General features: G+C 39.8%; 1 long non-coding RNA gene across 1 annotated transcript; it reads left to right on the forward strand.

Moving 5' to 3' along the window:
* The first annotated feature begins 467 nt into the window (after window positions 1–467).
* LOC125524845 (uncharacterized) lies at window positions 468–5,257 on the forward strand. The gene is made up of 2 exons (XR_007290982.2): window positions 468–4,799; window positions 4,880–5,257. It is a non-coding gene; the product is annotated as an uncharacterized LOC125524845 (long non-coding RNA).
* Window positions 5,258–5,656: the final 399 nt, after the last annotated feature.

Below are 5,656 nucleotides of genomic sequence, written 5' to 3' on the forward strand. Positions count from 1 at the left end.
TCCACGGAAATTAACGGCGAATTGAGCGCTGCTCGGGTGATTAGTTTCCTTATGGTGGTGGAATACTGGAATCAGTTCTTCCGGTTTAATTATTTGACATAATATTGCTTGTATTTTTCTGGATTTGTCTTAGACTTTTCGGTGTTGTTCTTTTAGCGAGAGACGGCATGCATTCTCCCTGACTACGATACGTCCGTATCGTGTTTCTAAAGCACCGTAAACCAGGCCAGATCATTGGCCTCATCCCCTACCCTGAATGCAATTTTGCCTGGAAATTAAGATGGGGAAACCAAGGTGCGACAACAACCATGAATGGTGCCATATTGGCAATCGATCGAACAAACAAAGCGCTCTAGCTAGGTGCCAATTGCACTAAAAGCTGCACGCCACTTGCCAAGCGGTTCGTATTCGACTCCATCCATCCGTTGGGGTCACGGAGGCCAAGTTGTTGGGCGTCGGGTAAGCAGCACGCGGCAGCATTCTATCTCCCGGGCTCCCTGCCGCGTACGTCCCGCCGCTGGATTCCTCCGTCTCCCGGGCACTTGCAGATATTGCTGATTGATTATCTGGCTAAGCCACGGCGACGGCCGGGCCCGATCCGCGCCCGCGTACGGCCATCTCGCGCCCATACATATACGTGCCCCCATCGCCCAGAGGCAGCAGCAACACCAAGAGTAGCCGGCTGTGGCCTTTGGCTCCCCACACCACACGTTGCCTCTCTCCCTCCGCTCTCCATCAGGTAACATATCCATGCAAAATTGCAAACCACAATGCGAGTTCATTTATCAGATGTGCAGGCGAGACACTGGATTATCAGATGTGCGTCGCTAGAACGCCCTGTAAATTTAGCAACCGATGTAATCTTTTTATTTTTGGTTTTGCTAATTCCCACTCAACTCCGTACAAGATTCCACAATTTTATGAGCTTCTGTGTATTATTCTTTTGAATGATACTTACGTAATCACCTCTTTTCATAAAAAAACAAGAAACGTTATATGTGCAAGAGTTTTGGAGATTTTAGAATCGCGGGTAAGTTTGTTGCTTCGAGTTGAAGATTTACACCGGCAAAAGACAAGATGTACACAGAAAGCTTTAAGCACTAATTAAGCCTTAGTGAATATCTACACTAGTAAGTTTTTCTTCATGTTGGAAATGCTTAGCACTGTAGATACTCCCTAAGGCTTGGGTGGTATTGCTTTGTGTGGCCACTTGATCAACTTTGGCCTCCCGTCGGTAGTGTATAGATTCAAGGAAAATAGGTATATGCAAAGGTACCTGTGTGCTACTTGATTCACCTTTTTTCTCGACAGGTACATGAAGGAATATGGTTGCTACCTTCATATGCATGCTACTATTTATTTGTTTTGTTTTTATAACGGTGCAAATTCTTGTCTATGGTTAAAGTAAATCAGCAGTAAATTGATGGCAAATAAGGTCATGCCTTACAAAAAAATAAACAGTTTGTAAGCAGGTGAGTCTAGAAACTGACGCGATTTCTAGTTTTGATTTTGCTAACTGCCGGTCAACTCAGAATTTCGTACAAGACTCGACAACCTTATGAGCTTATGTATTCACTAGCACATATGCCCGTGCATTGCAACGGAAAAAAAATGATATTTTGTGTAAGCATAATGTCCCAGAATATCAGATTCACTATAAAGGTCATGCTGCAATGCAGTATCTTTCTACAAAATGAATATAAAAAATACATCGCAATTTAGCCGTGTTCATATTTTCTTTGTCGGACATAATTTCCCACTGATTTCATTTAAGTATAGTCCCTTTTTAGTGGCATTTAAGTATAATCCTTTCATTAATTACCATGACGTCCTCAACCGTTTTAGTCGGGAATCAGATCCTTCCTTTTCTAATTTAGTAGCACCAACACATTGAAGCTTACAGATCTTTTTTTTAATTACCCTACCTTTTTACCTCAAATCTTTCATGTAACATTTATTAAGATCACAATCTTTCTTTTAGTTATTCCACTGGTTTACCCATAGTCCTTTCTTTAATTAGCCACATCCGTTTAAATATTCTATTCAAGCCCACGATCCTTCCTTTATTAGCTCATTCGCTTAATTAGCTCGTCCTAAACATGATGACTGCCACTCGTATATTTAGAGCGAGCTGGGATTAGTAAATGTGAAAGGCGCATAGGTCGTTGGTTGTTACATCAAAGAGCTAGACAGGAGGAAATGTGTTTAATTTCTACAATGTTGATTTATTTTGACCCAATTATTTTTCGCGGTTTCTATAAAAGCCCATAAAAGGCCCATCAACGTACAAGTATCTAGCCCAAATCGCTTAGCGTGTAAACCGAACAAAGGACTAAACCAAACCAAGAATACCTATTCCCTTTAATAGTAGGTATAGAGGTATAGATTCCTTTGGAATAATACAGAGTTATTTGTTCAGATCAAAGAAATCATGAAACAATACACAGTGGTTTTAGAGATTTTACAATGGTGAACTAATTTGATGCTTCGAGAGTTCAGATATACAGACAAAGCTTTAAAGGAGTTGTGCCTTAGTGAATATCTACACCAGTAAGTTTTTTTCTTCATGCCAGAAGTACTTCATAGTGTAGATACTCCCTAAGGCTTAGTGGCATTGCATTGTTGTGGCCACATGTCAGTTGATCATCTTTTAGCCTCCCATCGTGCATAGGCAACGTATATAGCTCCAAACAAAAGTAGGTTTATGCAAACAGATGTGTGTGCTAATTGATTCGCCTTTTTTTCTTGACAAGTACATACACGCTAACTGTACTACTATTTATTAGTTGTATTTTTAGAACCATACAAATTTTCCTCTATGGACGCTCGGCAATGGGCCAAGGCGGGAGTCATAGGGTTAGCTAATCTATTGCCTGAGTAGTTGGCTTGCTTGTGTTTGGGTTGAGCAACCCATGTCTTCTGCTTCGGTCATCACCTACATGCTGGCTTGCGCACGTGCTCTTGTGCAACCATTCCTTTTACCTCCTGTGAATTATCATATGTGACTAGTACGTCCCCTAAATCCAGCAAAGAATGCAATTTTACTTTCTGTTTTGCTAAATGCCACTCAATTCCGTACAAGATTCCCTAATTTTATGAGCTTATGTATTTTTCTTTGAAAAAATGATACATAATCACTTCTTTTAATAAAAAACGAGAAAGAATATGCAATTGTTGTCGAGATTTTAGTATCGCGAGTAAGTTTGTTGCTTAGAACTGAAGATATACACCGGCAAAGACAAGATGTACACATAAAGCTTTAAGCACTAAAGCCTTAGTGAATATCTACACTAGTAAGTTTTTCTTCATGTTGGAAATACTTAACATTGTAGATACTCCCTAAGGCTTGGGTGGTATTGCATTGTGTAGCCACTTGATCAACTTTGGCCTCCCGTCGGCACTCTATAGTAAAAGGATGTGTGTGTTACTTGATTCAACTTTTTTCTCGATAGGTACACGAAGGAATATGTTTGCTAGCTTCATATGCTACTAGTTATTTGTTTTATTTTTATAACGATGTAAATTGTTGTCAATGGTTAAAGTAAATCAGTAGTGAATTTCTGGCAAATAAGGTGATGCCCTACAAAACAACAAACATTTTGCGAACAGGTGAATTTAGAAACGGACGCAGTTTCTATATTCGATTTTGTTAACGCCTAGTCAACTGAGAATTTCGTACAAGACTCCACAATCATATGAGCATATGTATTTCCTTTGGAACAAAGAAATTGTTAAACAATACACAGTAGTTTTAGATATGTTACAATGATGAACTAGTCTGTTGCTTCGAGGGTTGAGATGTACTTGCAAAGCTTTAAAGCAGTCGAGCCTTAGTGCATATCTACACCTGTAAGTTTTTTTCTTCATGCCAGAAATACTTAACAGTGTAGATACTCCCTAGGGCTTGGTGGTATTGCATTGTTGTGGCCACATGTCAGTTGAGCATCTTTGAGCCTCCCATCGCCCATCGGCAATGTATATAGCTCCAAGAAAAAGTAGGTTTATGCAAAAGCATGTGTGTTCTACTTGATTCGCCTTTTTTCTCGACAAGTACATATATACATGCTAAATGTACTACACTTTATTATTTGAATTTTTATAACCATAGAAATTTTCATCTATGCTCGCAATGGGCCAAGGCGAAAGCCACAGGGTTAGCTAATTTCCTGCCTGAATAGTTGGCTTGCTTGTGTTTTGTCTGAGCAACCCATGTCTTCTGCTTCGGTCATCTCCTACATGTTGGCTTGCGCAGGTGCTCTTGTGTAACCATTCCTTGTACTCCCTTGTGAATTATCATATGTTACTAATACGTCCTGTAAATTCAGCAACTGGTGCAATTTTTATTTTTGGTTTTGCTAATTGTGACTCAACTCCGTACAAGATTCCACAATTTTATTAGCGTCTATATGTAATCACTTTTAATGGAAAACCGAGAAATAATATGCAATAGTTGTGGAGATTTTAGAATCGCGAGTAAGTTTGTTGCTTTGGACTGAAGATTTACACTAGCAAAAGACAAGATGTACGCAAAAAGCTTTAAGCACTAAAGCCTTAGTGAATATCTACACTAGTAAGTTTTTCTTCATGTTGGAAATGCTTAGCATTGTAGATACTCCCTAAGGCTTGGGTGGTATTGCATTGTCGTGGACACTTGATCATCTTTGGTCTCCCATCGGCAGTCTATATCTCGAAGAAAAATAGCTGATGAGGACATCACTATTATAGTCATACCCATAGCCCTTGCTACTTCGCATATGGGACTGATTACTAGAGCTCGTGCGCGCCAACAAAATTATCAGGTACTTCCATTTCTTGATAATAATTCTATTGTTTATTAGAATATGATGTTGCCTAACTTGGATACGTTTGTGTTGTTTAGGAATGAAGGCCCTAACATGGATAAGAGGGATGAACATCGGAGCATGATCAAGCATGGAGATGAAGGGGCACGCTAAGGGAACAAGAACGGAGTTTCCAGTGGAGAATTCAGCAGTTTGAAGCCACCATGATGACATATGAGGACATGGACGAACTATAGAAGATGACCTTTTATAAATTTTGTCCATAGCTTGTTATATGTGCTGTGCCACCTCATTTTTGCGCCAAGCCCTTGTAATTTGAAAAATACTACTTCATAGGCTTTTTTAGAGTCTGTACTGTAGGGAGAACGACTTAGGAGGGATTTTAGCCCCACCTTGCCAAAGGTGGAAAAAATTCCCTCTTCCCCCTATAAATACAGCCCTCAGGGCATCGTTTACACTTGGGTTTTGTTTAGATTAAAGTTTGCCATGGCTTGAACTCACGTACTTCACTTTTGTCCAACGACCAGGCCAAGACGTTACAGAACCCCATACTTTGACAATTAAAGATTTCCTCTTAAATTTGCAATATCCATATTGCAATCTCATTTTCTTGCCCGTTTTTCATTTTCGTGCAGGAAATAGACCCTAGCAGTCATGTTGATTGTGCTCTGGAGTGGTCAATAACCTTTCGGAGTTAGTTTAGCAATTGCTAAGGTGTGACTTCGCATATTCGTAGTAGGAATGTCAAAGTCTAGTCCACCAGAAATGATAATTATCATCTGACTGAAAGACGGGAAACATTTGCCTCTATCAAGTGGTATCACATTTTCAAATTGCTCAATGAGATTTTGCCA

Source organism: Triticum urartu, chromosome 7A (assembly GCF_056163025.1).
Source record: "Triticum urartu cultivar PI428250 chromosome 7A, HENAU_Tu73, whole genome shotgun sequence".
Lineage (NCBI taxonomy): Eukaryota > Viridiplantae > Streptophyta > Magnoliopsida > Poales > Poaceae > Triticum > Triticum urartu.